The sequence below is a fragment of the Ovis aries genome, chromosome 15 (genome assembly GCF_016772045.2).
Source record: "Ovis aries strain OAR_USU_Benz2616 breed Rambouillet chromosome 15, ARS-UI_Ramb_v3.0, whole genome shotgun sequence".
NCBI classification, from domain to species: domain Eukaryota; kingdom Metazoa; phylum Chordata; class Mammalia; order Artiodactyla; family Bovidae; genus Ovis; species Ovis aries.
In genome coordinates, this window is record NC_056068.1 from 71,786,617 (window position 1) to 71,803,908 (window position 17,292).

A 17,292-nucleotide genomic window follows, 5' to 3' on the forward strand; every position below is an offset into this window, starting at 1 on the left:
TAAAATTTGGGCTAAGACAAAATAGAGCTTGTTTTCTCACTTCTTTGGCCATATAGCAGGGAAGATTCAGTTTCCTTTAAAAAAGTACTGATTTCAATAAGATATTATCAAGGTGTTAGGCTAACAAACAGCTGTGGGATAAAGCTAAAATAGGGCTTCCCTGGTGGCTCAGATGGTCAAGAATCTGCCTGCTATGCAAGAGACCCAAATTTCCTTCCCTGATCAGGAAGATCACCTGGAGAAGGGAATAGCAACCCACTCCAGCATCCTTGCCTGGAGAATTTCATGGACAAAAGAGCCTAGCAGGCTACAGTCCATGGGTTTACAAAGAATTGGACACAACTGAGTGATTAGCACACACATAGACACACACATACACACACACACACACAGGGAAAGAATCAAAGATAATGTCACTAGAGTCTCCCTCATCATCCATGGATATGAATATGGATATGGAAATTCTTATTGACTCAATGGAGGAAGCTAAGTGTAGCTGAGTCAGTAGTCTAAGGGCCTGTCATGGGACTACCTTCGAGAAATCCTTGGAGAAGCAGTCCCTGGCATGAGACTACTTTTAATGAAGTTGAAGAGTGATAGCTCTGTCCACACGTGAGATGAAAGGTATTGCCAAGGTTTAGATTATCTGCTATGACGGCCAGAGATGGAGGCAAGAGGAAGGTATACACTCTGACAATGCCGTAATGATAAAGACTTTTTGCTTCATGAGCAGGATGCCTCAATACCGGATACCATTAGGATGCCAATGATCATAAGGACTAAAACTTCATCTCCATGGGATTTACCAAGGACCCTCAAGACAGCAGAATAAGTTACACGTGGATCTTCTGACTCTTCCCCACATTTGATCATAAGAATATATATGCATGCAACTACAGTCAACCAGCAGCTTATCCAGAAGGAAAATAAATCATGGTTGGAGAGTCGAGTCAGAAATGAAATAAGCCTCTCTATTGTGCTCCATTTTCATATAACCAACTGCCAACTTGACATCTTTACTTGTATGTCCCAAAGGCATGTCACACTTAACATAGCCACATACAAATTCTTCATCTTCCCCGCCTGCTCTGTTCCTACTTCAGATTTCATCTTCTCACTAAATGGCAAATGGCACTTTGTGAACCCATCCATTCAAACACTTGGGAGACATGCTTGAAACATCATTCATAGACTCATAAATCTCACAAGTGAATCTACTTCTCTCCATCTCTACTGCTACTTTTCTGATCCAAGGCAATACCATCTTTTGTCTGGGCTGCTGTCCTCGGCAATGAACTGAGGGAGTTTTCTTCTATTTAGAATTGGGATTTATGGATCCTCACAACCCAGATTATCACGATGGTGTATTCACTCACCTAGAGCCAGACATCCTGGAATGTGAAGTCAAGTGGGCCTTAGAAAGCATCACCACGAACAAAGTTAGTGGAGGTGATAGAATTCCAGTTGAGCTATTTCAAATCCTGAAAGATGATGCTGTGAAAGTACTGCACTCAATATGCCAGCAAAGTTGGAAAACTCAGCAGTGGCCAAGGGACTGGAAAATGTCCATTTTCATTCCAATCCCAAAGAAAGGCAATGCCAAAGAATGCTCAAACTACTGCACAATTGCACTCATCTCACACGCTAGTAAAGTGATGCTCAAAATTCTCCAAGCCAGGCTTCAGCAATACGTGAACTGTGAACTTTCTGATGTTCAAGCTGGTTTTAGAAAAGCCAGAGAAACCAGAGATCAAATTGCCAACACTGGCTCAGTTCAGTTCAGTTCAGTCGCTTAGTCGTGTCCGACTCTTTGCGACCCCATGAATCGCAGCATGCCAGGCCTCCCTGTTCATCACCATCACCCGGAGTTCACTCAGACTCACGTCCATTGAGTCCGTGATGCCATCCAGCCATCTCATCCTAGGTTATCCCCTTCTCCTCCTGCCCCCAATCCCTCCCAGCATCAGAGTCTTTTCCAGTGAGTCAACTCTTCACATGAGGTGGCCAAAGTACTGGAGTTTCAGCTATAGCATCTTTCCTTCCAAAGAAATCCCAGGATTGATCTCCTTTCAGAATGGACTGGTTGGATCTCCTTGCAGTCCAAGGGACTTTCAAGGGTCTTCTCCAACACCACAGTTCAAAAGCATCGATTCTTCGGCGCTCAGCCTTCTTCACAGTCCAACTCTCACATCTGTACATGACTACTGGAAAAACCATAGCCTTGACTAGACGGACCTTAGTTGGCAAAGTAATGTCTCTGCTTTTGAATATGCTATCTAGGTTGGTCATAACTTTTCTTCCAAGGAGTAAGCGTCTTTGAATTTCATGGCTGCAGTCACCATCTGCAGTGATTCTGGAGCCCAAAAAAAATAAAGTCTGACACTGTTTCCACTGTTTCCCCGTCTATTTTCCATGAAGTGATGGGATCGGATGCCATGATCTTTGTTTTCTGAATGTTGAGCTTTAAGCCAACTTTTTCGCTCTCCACTTTCACTTTCATCAAGAGGCTTTTTAGCTCCTCTTCACTTTCTGCCATAAGGGTGGTGTCATCTGCATATCTGAGGTTACTGATATTTCTCCCGGCAATCTTGATTCCAGTTTGTGTTTCTTCCAGTCCAGCGTTTCTCATGCTGTACTCTGCATATAAGTTAAATAAGCAGGGTGACAATATACAGCCTTGACGTACTCCTTTTCCTATTTGGAACCAGTCTGTTGTTCCATATCCAGTTCTAACTGTTGCTTCCTGACCTGCATATAGATTTCTCAAGAGGCAGGTCAGGTGGTCTGCTATTCCCATCTCTTTCAGAATTTTCCACAGTGTATTTATCACTGATCCAACGTTGGCTGGATCATGGAAAAGCAAGAGAGTTTCAGAGAAACATCTATTTCTGCTTTATTGACTATGCCACGGCCTTTGACTGTGTGGACCACAATAAACTGTGGAAAATTCTGAAAGAAACGGGAATACCAGACCACCTGACCTGCCTCTTGAGAAATTCAGAAAACTGAACTGAACTGAATTGATGTACTGTACTGTAATTCAGAAAACTGAACTGACCTGAACTGATGGTGAAATTTAAAAATATATTTGCTGTTTGCCTCTCTTCAAACCTGCCTTAATCAAGAATTGAACAATAAAGATGTATGATGAAGAAATCACAAACTTCTATAAAAAGGGAAGACATTGAAAAAGTAAGCAGATAGGAGAAAGCCAATTAGCCAGTGTTGGCAGAGAAGAATGCAGACCAGGAATCAGCTGATTCAGCAGTTTTCACTGTAAATCTCCACCACCCAACCCCCACCTGAAAGGCTCAAGAGTAACAGGTCCCAGCACTGGCATTCTGGTAAATGCTTAGCAAGTGGCTTTCCAGGAAAATGAATCCATCAGACAAACAAACAAAAATACTGATTTATAGTGTTTGCTGATTATCATGAAGCAAATACACTATGGTCAATTTCAAGTTACTAATGTAAGGTCACTGGGTGCAGATATAAGAAAAAATGTACACTCTGTCAGTAACAGATGATACAATCCCTAAATGATACCCATGCAGCAAGCACAAAAGTTATGAGCCATAAGGAAAGCTGAGTGCTGAGGCACTGATGTTTTTTAATTGTAGTGCTGGAGAAGACTCTTGAAAGTCTCTTTGAATCCAAGGAGATCAAAGCAATCCTAATGGAAATCATCCCTGAATATACATTGGAAGGACAGAAGCTGAAGCTCAAGTTACAAAACTTTGGCCACATGATGCAAAGAGCCAACTCACTGAAAAGACCCCAATTCTGGGAAAGATTGAAGGCAGGAGGAGAAGAGGGTGGCAGAGGATGAGATAATTCGATAGCATCATGGACTCAACGGACATGAATCTGAGCAAACTCTGGAAGGTAGTGGAGGACAGAGAGCCTGGGGTCCTGTAGTTCATGGAGTTGCAAAGAGCTGGACATGACTTAGCGAATGAACAATAAAATAGCAAATGAATAGCTGCACAAAAAGGCAGTGAAGTCAGTGAAAAATACTCATTTAGCAATACTAATACCATAAACCAGGGATCCCCAACCTTTTGGCACCAGGGACTGGCTTCATGGAAGGCAATTTTTCCAGGGACTAGGGTAGAGGGAACGGTTTCAAGATGGTTTAAATGCATTACCTATATCACGCATTTTACTTTTATTATTATTACATCTGCTCCACTGCTGCTGGAAACAATGAGTCATTATTTCTGCAACCGGTGATAAAACTGTATTAGGAAGAAAACACTGGGACAATGGGGATGGCACTGTCACCCTCCGTAGCTGAAACAACATATGTAACATCTAAACATGTAAAACAAAGACTGTTACTTACAATAAGAATATTGCTTATAGCTGAAGCAATTGAAGAGATCGTCCCTTAGGGGAAAAGAAGTAGGTGAGTAGAGGATTTCTATTTCTCTTTTCTGGAAATCTTGCAGGCTGGGTATTGTTGGGATTAAGAACATGGTGTCTGGCACCACACTGCTTGGACTCATCATTCTGAGCTCTAGTAGCCACGTGACCTGGGTGAGTTAGTTAACCGCTCTCATCCTCAGTTTCTTCATCTTTATAGTGAGAAGAGCAAGAGGCCTATTTTGCAAGGGTAATTGTGAGGATTAAATGAGGTAATATATGTAAAATACTCAGAACACGATTTGGCTCATAATAAATAATCAATATTAACTTTTATAATTACTATTTGCCTTTTTTAAATTATATAACCAAGTTATTCTGAAGAATATTAAAGACTAAGTTAAAAGAATAATAAACATGATGGCTTATAAAAGACTCATAATGAAGTAGAGCCTTTATTCAAAGTTTATGTTTGGCAGTATCTCATTTGAGATTGAGGTTTGGAAATATATATATATATATATATATATATATATATATATATATATATATAGTGTGTGTGTGTGTATTTTTGCATGAGAAAACTTGTAAACATGAAAAGTTTTATTTCTTAGGAAGACAGTTTGTAAGTAAACCACGGTATCTTTCCAGGGGAAAAGATTAAGATCCTCAGTTATTCTCCCCAGCGTTGAAAGTCACTAAGACTTATCCAGGTGTATTGGCTTGGTCATGATGTAGACCCAGAGACACAGAAGGGCCCATCAGTCTCTTAGTACAAAATCAGTATGAAGGAAGAATATGGCACTATGGACAGATCAGTATTAAAACCCAGAAGATAATGGTAGTCTAGCTTCATGAGGACTCAAGACACCAGAACCTGTTCTGAGGCAGCCATCCTAGTTATCAGCCTTTTCACTCCAGGAATGGTCATATTAGTTCATAATATCAGCTCTACCATTGAGAAGCCAACATAATTTTGGAATGGGGCTCACTTGGCTAAGTGGGACAAGATGAGGACTTTCTCTTATGTTTTAAATTACCAATGAGGCTTGCGCAGTATTAAAAGTGGGTGGAAAAGGAGGCTCAGTGTTTTTCTCCGGACATGACAGGTGACAAAAGCAAGAAGCAGCATGTCTACTGTTGCTATGTGCAGGCTTCTTACCCAGTTTTTTTACCCAGAGCAGGCTTCTTACCCAGAAATAAGGATGGCACATTATTCTTGAGCTACTGACTTCACATCATAGCTGTAAAGTTCTCTAGCCTCATGATTATTTCAGAGATGGAGGAGCAATAACGGCTTTTGCACATGAATGAGCCTCTGAAAGGTTCTTTTGGTAGGGTGTCTGTGTTAGTTGCTCAGTCATGTCAGACTCTTTGCAACGGGATGGACTGTAGCCCGCCAGGATCCTTTGTCCATGGAATTCTCCAGGCAAGAGTACTGGAGTAGGTTGCCATTCCCTTTAGAATCTACAGAAAGAAACAAAACTTCATGTTAACTGAGTATGTGGGTTTCAAGTTTTGTGTTTGAGATGCTACTCTGAAATAGTATTCTTATTGCAAATTTTAAGGAACACCCTGGTTCCATATACTTCCCTGATATGAGAAAAATAAGTCAGTTGGCTTTTGAATGTATCCTAGTCCCTGCCTGGTTGAGATATGTAGAGAAACTAGAGCTGTATACAATTGACCCGTGAACAACACAGAGATTAGGCGTGCCAACCCTCCTGGCAGAGGAAATCCTCATGAAACGTTATAGTCAGCCCTTTATACCTGCAGTACCACGTCTGAGGATTCAGCCAACCATGGGTCCTGTAGGACTGTAACAGGCATTTAGTGAAGAAAAAAAAAAAAAAAAGCTTATATAAATGAACGCAAACAGTTCAAATCTGTGTTGTTCAAGGATCAACTGTATTCATGTTTTCAGTGTTTTTTACCTGGCTTTGAACTAGGGCGTCCAAGCCTAGGGATTCCGTTTCCCCATTTAGAAAGAAACATAATGAATGGTTATCCCTTTCCATCTCACAAGAACACTGGAAGAACCAAGGAGTGCATTACATTAAACAGCATGAATAAGTATAATTTTCCAATTACTTACTAGAAAATACCATGCTAAGTATTTATTAATAACATATATTATTCCACTTCATTTTTTACAAAAAAAAACCGTGAAAGAGGCAACATTATCCCCAGGTCACAGAGAGGAGAACCAAGGCTCAGAGAAGTTATGTAATGTCTCCAGAGATCCAAGTTAGGATTTAAGTCTGCTCCTTTACGAATAGAAACACAATTACCACATAAAGCCATCATTACTATTTACTTTCAAATTTCAAAACATTGATTTTGCTTAGGATCCTCTGATTTTCCTGGATCCCACCCACTAAAGATTAGTTATAGGTATTTCCTCTGTGAAATGTCAATGTCTGAGGTTATTAGAAATCTTAAGTTATTTTATTTTAAGTATGTGAGATTAAATATTTAATCCCTAAATTTGGAAATTAGATACAAGAAAAATATTTATCCAAAGATCACCATCCTCACAATTACTTTTATGGACTTTTCTTCATATGCATTTAGTTATATGGTTATAATCGCCATGTACATGCAAGAACTTTGCTTAATAGTCATATTATATGTTCTAAAAAATGACTTCATAATATTGCTTTGGATTGACACTCTAGAGTGTTTTAGTCAACCCCATAATAAAAGGTATTTTTCTATTTCAAACTACTTATTGAAACAGCTTGAAATAAATAATTCTGTACTGAACATTGTCTTATGTATATATTTTAAATACATTTTTAATTATAGGCTTGACATGCTAACTGTTTTCAATTCATTATGATGCAAAATGAATACACAGTTCACAAAATGCTCATTTTCTCACCAACAGACAAAGTCTCCTTTTAAATAACTCAGCATTTATATAGTAATACCTACTATTATAAGGTCTTGATTCTATTTTCATAGTGTCAGGTTCTATGCCAGGAATTAGAGCATATATTCCATTTGGCTACATGAATAACCCTTTTTCACCAATTCCATACAGGAAATTATCCTCAGGGTTTCCCAAATCATGAATTACCATGAAAATCATAGAAAGAGAAGGGATATGATTTGAGAAGCATGACTTTTAGGCTTACCATCTAATCTCCTGTATCTACCCAAAGTTTAAAGAGTCACTAGGCACATGGATTGGTATTTATATCCACGGCTTGTGACACACCCCAGGAACTTTGAAGTGTGTGCTATGAATAGATCAATTTCCACGTCCTGTCTTCACATCTTTGTTTTCAGCTATTCGGTTAGGGATCCTGGGCAAGTGTGCTAGAAACTGTGTTACCCTATCATGCGGTGACAAGCAGGGCCATGAGTAACAAACGAGCCCATTACTGCTCTACAGGAGAGGAGACAGGTCACGCCTTTGCTAATCCCTGTGCTTTGTGTCCTCTTCCTTGTTCCAATTACCCAGGAAGTGATGGCACTTTCTCATCTACAGCCTTTCGAAACTTGCTGACATGTATTTAAGACATTGCTGGGCTTGTAAGTCTTGACCAAACTGTCCCCAGTAATTCTCGTGGAAAATAAGATCCAATAGTTTCTCAACCCAGACCACACCCATTTACAAATCAGAGGAAGAACCAAGACAGGCAGAAAGAGAAAGATTACTTTCCAACCAAAATATTTATTTAAATCCAGAAATACAATAATTGCTGAAAAACTGGCCATAGAATATTGTCATTAACTAACATCCTGATTTTCCTAAAGAGGAAGCTAATTCCCTCAAAAATGCAGCAAGTTGCATAAGCTAGTTTGTGGCACAATCCCGAAGGAAAATATGCCCTGAAACTTTGGTGTTTTGTCTTTTTTTTTCATCATTAGCAATTTAGATTCCCTTAGCTTTCGGAGTAGCTTTTTATTCATTCAAAAAATAACTTTTGAGTGTCTTCCATAAAATTACTACTCTGGCACTAGGGATTCAGCCAAGGTTGAAACGTAGTGGTGCTGGAAATATAGAATCAAAAGTCACAGTCTGACAAGGAGACAGGTTTGTAGACTGATGATTTAAGTGTAACGTGATGAGCAGAATCCAAACAAATACAACTGTAAGCAGTGTGCTACAAAAAGTCTGCCTGAGGGACTCAGGGGGAGCTTCCCAAAAGAGGTGGCCTCCTTTCAGGAGGAACAGTTTACAAGGAACGACACGCCGAATAGCATCGGAGGCAGAGAGGTCACACATATAGGACAGGATGCTTGAGAAGCAACCTAGAGTTTGCCCCATGTCTTGACTTTGGTGACATACTCGGCTTCCCAGGTGGCGCAGCGGAAACGAGTCCGCCTACCGACGCAGGAGAAGCCAGAAACGTGGGTTTGATCCCTGGGTCGGGAAGATCCTCTGGAGAAGGGAATGGCAACCCACTCCAGTACTCTTGCCTGGAAAATTCCATGGACAGAGGAGTCTGGTGGGCTATTGTCTATGGGATCAAAAAGAGTTGAATGTGACTGAACAGACACGCACGCGTAGCTTATTTAAAACCGCTTTATGTTCGTCCTCCACGTCACCTTGTGAGTGCCCCTTCCTCTGCTTCACGTTTGGGGTTCTTAAGGGTCCTGTCCTCTGCACTCTGTTATTCCTTTCTCCACACACTCTGCCTTAGATCCCACTAAAGACATATCCTCCCATGTTTCTCCCAGATCTTTCTCTCTTGAGCTCCAAATCAACAAATTATAACCGTACAAACACTGTTTGAAAATATTTTCAGTGTTTTGTATTCAAATTCTATGTTCCTACCCTGTGTTATCTCAGTAAATGGCACCATCACCAAGTTACCTGAACATCACTCCTGACTGTTCTGTCTCCTTTATTCCTCACATTCAAAATCTATCACCAAATCAGCCTAAAGTTAACTTCCCTGCGTTCCCCAAGAGCCCTTTTACCACCCTGTCTAAACTTTCCTTTTTGCATTATATTATTCATTATATTATGCCTTTAAGAAGTTTCAATGTCTACAGACTGATTTCTCCCCAATTTCCAGGCCACCAATGGTTTGTTTAGAATAGTTTGATATAAAATAAGCTCACATAAAATCACATGGGGATAGTTCGGATGGGATAGTCACTTATTTTCCATGGCAACTGACATAAAAGCACAGAAAAATGTCACTGTGACTGAAGACTGGAGAAAAAAGTTGTGATAGATAGATTAGAGAGAGAAAAGGGGAGATATTGCCAGGGTCAGAAAAAATAGAGATTAGTTTTAAATATTAATTCAAAGCTGAGGATAAGTGCTCTACATTATTGGCAGTGATTTGTGATTTGCTTCTCACATAGACAAACCTATGTTAGTTAACTCCCTGATGAGTAGCAGCAAGAATTGATGTAATATTGTTACATTTATTACTTATTCTATAAGCTTTTATTGACTACACACTCAGTGACAGGCACGAGGCTAAACATACAGTCAATATAAGAGAGATGTCTCTAGCTTTCAAGCATCCAAATTAGAAGGCATCACTAGCCCACAGAAAAGAAGCAGAAAATCATATCACTTTATGACATAGTTCAAGAGAGACAGTAAAACAATGCAAGGGATTTGGAAGAGTCTTCTCTATGGTATGCATAATTCCTAGTCCTCAGAAAGTCCTACAATTGCTCAACATGGCCTATTAATTGTGATTGTGTTTAAATCAAGGAAAAGTCACAGAAAGCTTGACTCTGTGTGTTTCAGTGCATATGCTACATTTTCCAAATTATTTCTAACAAGTATAAAGCTGTCCAGCTCAATGGAGATGAGTTTGAGCAAACTCCAGGAGATAGTGAAGGACAGGGACGCCTGGAATGCTGCAGTCCGTGGAGTCTCAAAGTGTTGGACATGACTTAGCAAATGAACAAAAATAATCATTTAGTTAATTCTTATTATGTACCAGACCAGTGTTAAGAATTTTGTATACTCTTTGTAATATCGTCCTTGTCTTACATTGTTTATTCAGACACACATTCTCTAGGATTTTAGCTGGCCATAATTTCTGGGTAAATGTATAAACAGAGGGTTAGTGGGATAAACTCCAGCCCCAGCTACTGAAGTTGGTCCTGAGGTGTAACTAACATTCACCATCTTCTACACCACCCAGAGATATCCCTCCTCTCTGCTGGTAGTTTGCCTGAATTTGTAGACCTAGAACCTCAACCCTCAGGGATCTGAATACCTGTTTATCAGACAAGTGTTGCTGTACTTGCCATTTACAGCTAAAACTTAGCATGATAGTGCCAAAAATATGTTAGATATCTGCCCCCTGCTCCCATGATATAGCAGCAGCCTTATTGCCTCATGATGATCAGGGTCAATTTCTTCTTCAAATGTAGTAGCTCTGCTCTGTGCTGCCTTATCTATTGACATGGGAAGCTCAAAGTGACCAGACCACAGCTATAACTGTAGCTGTAGTGAAACTCTCAATAAGTTTCCTGTTGGAAGCATCTCTTCACTAGAAATAGGTACTCTAGACCCATAGAGGCTGAAGTTGCACAAATGGAAAAACAAATTCCCCCAGTGGGTCACTGGGAGTGATAATAATAGGACATTCCTACTTTCCTATCTTGGTTCCCAGACTCAGTATTCTACCTCTTGTGGACACCCCTACACAATGGCTGTTGGCTTAAGGAGATATATTACATATTGAACGATAGCACCTCATAGACACGCGGTGCTCTTTCCAAGCCGGCATCACAGCTGTACCCTCATGCCACTGTTCCATGAAGCCAATATTAATAACATTATGGTGTGGGATGACAAGGGTCCAGTGGTTCTGGATTCATGGTCATATGCCTAATGTTGTACTTTCCTTGCTATAAAGGAGGTCCCTTAGTTCAACTAGAAGTCATACAGAATCCAAGTTGGAATGCTCTTAGACAGTGATGTTGATTAAACACTATAGCCAGAAAAGGCAAACCATCCCTGGAATATGTTTCAGCTCAAATATGGGTGAATTGCTACCTTTTCCAGAATGGTAAGGGGTCTAATGCAATTAATTTTACACAAATGTACCAGAGAAGGTAACTTATTGAAGACAGTGCTGAGCTCTGTTATTGGAAGGTAACGCTGACATTCAGCAATGGCAGTAACTAGAGGAGCCTTGGTAAGAGGAAGCTCAGGCTAACAGCCACGCATACCCTCCGTCACTGTAACTGTGACTTTTTCTTTTAGTCCACTGTTCAATTAAGAGTGACTGAAGACAAAAGAATGGGTAACATTTACTGGTCAAGTCATCCTATATAGCCATGTGTTCAAGTTCCTCTCCAATAGATACTCTGTGGTAAGTGTTAGTATATGATACAAAAATCCCCTTACTTCATATTTATTCCCATAAATTCATCAACATGACCCTCCCCCAGGCCTTCCTGTCATGGATCTTCCAATCATTTTCTCCTTTAAGCCTCCTAACCAACCAGTAAAGCAATTCATCACTGCATGTGAATTTGTACAACTCAAATGACTTAGTTTTCACACAAAATAGATGACAAATAAAATCAGTTAAAGCTCGTCCACTCCTTCCCACTAGGACAATTTCAACTCATCACTATTTTAGAAGGCCACTCATGAGTAGGACTGTCCTGAAACCACCTTCTATTTTTAGTTTGTATCAATATATTGGAAAAGGTTAATTTTCATTCCAATCCCAAAGAAGGGCAATGCCAAAGAATGCTCAAACTACCGCACACTGCACTCATTTCACATGCTAGCAAGGTAAGCTCAAAATCCTTCAAGCCAGGCTTCAATAGCACATGAGCCTAGAACTTCCAGAGGTACAAGCTGGATTTAGAAAAGGTAGAGCTACAAGAGATCAAGTTTCCAGCAACTGGCGGATCATAGAAAAAGCAAGAGAATTCCAGAAAAACATCTACTTCTGCTTCATTGACTACACTAAAGCCTTTGGCTGTGTGGATCACAACAAACTGTGGAAAATTCTTAGAGATGGGAATACCAGACCACCTTACCTGCCTCCTGAGAAATCTGTATGCAGGTCAAGAAGCAACAGTTATGGAAAAGGCATGGAACAAGAGACTGGATGCAAATTGGGAAAGGAGTAGGTCAAAGCTGTATACTGTCACCCTGCTTATTTAGCTGATATACAGAGTACGTCATGCAAAATGCTAGGCTGGATGAAGTGCAAGCTAGAATCAAGATTGCCAGGAGAAATACCAATAACTTCAGATATGCAGAGGACACCGCCCTTATGGCAGAAAGCAAAGAACTAAAGAACCTCTTGATGAAAGTGAAAGAGAAGAGTGAAAAAACTGGCTTAAAACTCAATATTCAAAAAATTAAGATCATAGCATCTGGTCCCATCACTTCATGGAAAATAGATAGGGAAACAATGGAAACAGTGAGAGTCTTTATTATTTTGGGTGCCAAAATCACTGCAAATGATGACTGTAGCCATAAAATTAAAAGAAGCTTGCTCCTTGGAAGAAAAGCTACAGTAAACGTAGACAGCATATTAAAAAGCAGAGACATTACTTTTCTGACAAAGGTCCTTCTAGTCAAAGCTATGGTTTTTCCAGTAGTCATGCACATATGTGAGAGTTGGACCATAAAGAAGGCTGAGCACCAAAGAACTGATGCTTTTTTGAACTGTAATGTTGGAGAAGACTCCTGAGAGTCCCTTGGACTGCAAGAAGATCAAACCAGTCAATCCTGGAGGAAATTAACCCTGAATATTCATTGGAAGGTCTGAGCCTGAAGCTGAAGTTTCAATACTTTGACCATCTTAAGCAAAGAGCCAACTAATTGGAAAAGACCCAGATGTTGGGAAAGATTGAAGGCAGGGGGAGAAGGGAAAAACAGAGGGCAAGATGGTCGGATGGCATCACCGACGCAATGGACGCAAACTTCAGGAGACAGTGAGGGACAGGGAAGCCTGGAGGGCCGTAGTCCACGGGGTTGCAGAGTCAGACGCAAGTGAGTGACTGAACAACAATATATTAGAACTGACTTCTGCATAAACCAAGTGCAGTTTTTCTCTTATCAGCTGATCATACAGAATTTTCCATGAGGCCACAGGTGTGAACTGAGGGAGCATCATCAGTGCAACAATACTGAGTGATGTGGAAGCCAGGGCTACTTATTCATATGGTTAATCTGTGACTTCTGAAGCTAATCCCAGAATTACTATACCATCTTGCAGGGGACTGCTGCTGGGCACACTAAACTCAGACTTGGTGGGTTTAACCATTTACCCACATGTAGTTCTGTGATGACTACTGCTGGCTGCACACTCACCAGATACCCCACGGTCACATAACCAGTTTCTACCAGGGCCCAGTATCATTCTTGCAGCTACTTTTTGAATAATGTATAGTTTTTCTGCAGATGGCATGGCGTTTCTCCAGAATCTTAGGGGCCTGTGCTGTAACTTTCCTACCAGAGCTTAGCAGAGACACCACATGGCATCTTTGTTCCATACAAATACCTTAGTGACATGAGATCAGCCAAGCCATATGGCTCAAGTGGCAAAGCAACAGACTGGATCTGTGACAAAGGATTTTCTTGCTCTGAGCCTCACTCAAAATAAGCAGCCTTTGACATCACCCAATAAATGGATGAAAGCAGTATTCACATTTGCAGAAAGCATGCTCTTCTAAAACCTCAAGAATCTTAGTCGTCAGCTCAGACTGCCCTCCAAGTTTCAGAAGATTATATCTTTTTAAAAGTAGCTAAAAAAAAAATAAATAAAATAAAAAAAATAAAAGTAGCTAAGGAGGCCCTCTGAATTTCACTTTGCTTCAAATCCATGATTAATAGATGAAAACTTGTAATTTTCTCTCCTTAGTGCATCAAATGGTGCTTTGTACCACCATCCAGTTTCACAAGACCTATCATTATTATTCCAGTAAAATTCCAGTCCAATTGCAAAAGCTAATATGTCCCCTCCCACTGATTTCCTGTACCAGTTCCTCACAGGTGAAAACCTAAGCGATTTCCCAGCTGCAATACCAAGCCAAGAATCATTAATACTTTACCACCAGTAATAGGGGCCTCATTGGCATTCAGCCAGCAGATAACCCAACTCGGAATTCCATTCTTTACATCCAGCTTTCTAAGATCACTCGTGGTCTTCTGTCAAATTCCCTAAAAGCAGAGTCTGAGACAGGATTTTTGTACCAGTGATTCATTGAGAGAAGTTCTCAAAAGAAAATTATAAAAAGATCATCAGAAAGCAGGACAGAGGAGAACAAAAAGCTAAGCAAAGATCTGATTTCTCTGAAATATAATCATTAGATTGATATCTCAGAGAAGTGAAGTGAAATGAAGTCACTCAGTCATGTCTGACTCTTTGCGACCCCATGGACTGTAGCCTCCAGGCTCCTCTCCATGGGATTTTCCAGGCAATAGTACTGGAGTGGACTGCCATTTCCTTCTCCCGGGGATCTTCCCAAGCCAGGGATCGAACCCAGGTCTCCTGCATGGTAGGCAGACGCTTTGCCATCTAAGCCACCAGGGAAGTCATCATCTCAGAGAACTCTAGAGCATATAGAGACCTACAGAGTTGTCCCATTTTAAGGAAGGTGGTCAGACTTTTGAACTTCCATATTTGTCAGGCATTGGCAAACAACCACTCTAGGAGGGCACAATCTCCCAAACATTTGCATGTGAAGAAGCTCATGTCATCCAAGGAAAATCTTTAGGAAATCAAAGTAAGTGTAAGATGGATGCACCAGTGTGATAAAGGTTATCTAGAGGGGCCACCAAAACAGTTTATTGCAGAAAACATGAGTTCCAAGATACCTATCACTGTATTCTACCCAGAAGTCAAGGAATCAACTCTCCTGCTGGCTTCTTGCCTAGACTGACCCAGTTGACCCTCACCATCTTCCCAAACATCACCCATTATCTGTTGTTGGGTACTGCCTGGTGTCAACCATCTTCAGCACCTGTTACAATCAGAGCGCATGTCTCCTCAGCCAGTATGGTGCACAAATGTGAGTCACAGGAGGTAATACAAGCAATTTCACTTGTAGCCCTCTCCCTTTCAAATGTACTCAGTGGCGAGAACTTTTCAATTGTTTCTGACTTTAAACTCAGGTGAACTCAATGGTTTTTCTCACTCTTTTGGAGAAGACTAGAAATTAAAATATCTAATTCTACAGTCAAACTCACAAACTTGCTCTAAAGTTCAAGACCCTCCCCTTCCTTGGTCTAGCTCCCTAAATCTGGGAAATGAAACCGTGGTTGGTTTCTCTTCCCAGGTTGATACTGAGGATGGAGAAGAGGTAAGAAGGTGAAGTAGAAGTATTCTTATTGGCTGGCTCTCTTATGAGTCTCTTTGTACTCGCTGGGCTGAGTGTATACTAGAAAGCTGACTTTTCCTCTGGGAGGTACTTTCATAGGTTTTTTCAAAAACACATCATTCACCACTGAAATGCTCTTGTCTGCAGTTTTCTTGATCTTGACAAATAAATCTCGTTTCAATTAGTCACTTACTCCTTTGTCAGTTTCTAGGAATCTGGTGATAACATCAGTTTCTGTTGCCTGAAGAATGTTCAGCCTTTTAGATAGCTCTGTGCTCAGGTCACTCAGTTGTGTCCGACTGTGGCCTCATGGACTGTAGCCCGCCAGACACCTCTTGCCCATGGAATTTTCCAGGCAGGAATAGTGGGGTGGGTTGCCATTTCCTTCTCCAGGGAAACTTCCTGATCCAGAGATCAACCCACATCTCATGCACTGCAGATGGATTCTTTACCATCTGAGCTACCAGGAAAGCTCCTACATAGCTCTGCTGCTGCTGCTGCTGCTGCTGCTGCTGCTGCTGCTGCTGCTGCTGCTGCTGCTAAGTTGCTTCAGTCATGTCCGACTCTATGCGACCCCGTAGACAGCAGCCCACTGTCCCTGGGATTCTCCAGGCAAGAACACTGGAGTGGGTTGCCATTTCCTTCTCAATGCATGAAAATGAAAAGTGGAAGTGAAGTCATTCAGTCATGTCAGACTCTTAGCGACCCCATGGACTGCAGCCTACCAGGCTCCTCTGTCCATGGGATTTTCCAGCCAAGAGTACTAGAGTGGGGTGCCATTGCCTTCTCCGTATATAGCTCTAATGTGAGCCAAATTCCAGCTCTCTCCCCTACATGTGGCCCATGGGAAACACTTCCTCATTCTTTTCCCCAAACCCTAGGAATGTAAGATATCCTTGTGCTACAATACCACTGCTTTGCTTCACCTCAAATCAAGTGACTGAACAGACTCTTGCTAGTTAAATTTCTCAAGCCCAGTTTAGAAACAGGCACGCTGTTCTCCAAACTAAAGAGGACATCTACTGATGACTGAAACCAGTCATTAGGTTCGAGGTGCATCTTCCCCATCTCACCTGGTTTGAGTGGTGAGATTCACGACACACCAAAAGTTTTCTTCAGATTTTATATTTATGAAGTTAATCTCCATTTTCACTGTTTCTGATGGGTTTTATAAATTTTAATATGGGTAAATGGTACAAGAGTTTTATAAACAGTTATTTTTTTATTAAATCTTTTCAACGTACATCTGCTCTCTGCCCTTCACTTTGAATACGGCATCCTCTGTATCTCCGCATTTGTGTAACACTTTCACTTTAACATAGTATCACGTCCAGTTTTTAGTTCTAGGTCTGACCTCTTCAGCTCTCTCAAAACTGATATTCTACAATCATGCCCTTTCCCCAGTTCTCTGCAAAGGATTTTCATCTAATCATTTTACCTCTCTTAAACCTAACCCTAAATAGACTTTTTAAATAACCAGCTATATTCAGAAGACAATGTATTTGCCCACATTTTGACCAAAGTGATCTAAGATTAATATCAAGCTCTGGCATTTATTTGTTATATGATCTCAGGTCAGCCACTTAGCCTCACTGACGCTCATCTGTAAGATATTTGCCAGTTATAAAATGCAGGGTGTCAACA

The 17,292-nt window shown here is 40.8% G+C and overlaps 1 non-coding gene across 1 annotated transcript; it reads right to left on the minus strand.

Annotated features, from left to right (window-relative positions):
* Positions 1 to 14,789: 14,789 nt before the first annotated feature.
* On the minus strand, positions 14,790 to 14,861 carry TRNAG-ACC (transfer RNA glycine (anticodon ACC)). Its single transcript has one exon. It is a non-coding gene; the product is annotated as a tRNA-Gly (tRNA).
* Positions 14,862 to 17,292: the final 2,431 nt, after the last annotated feature.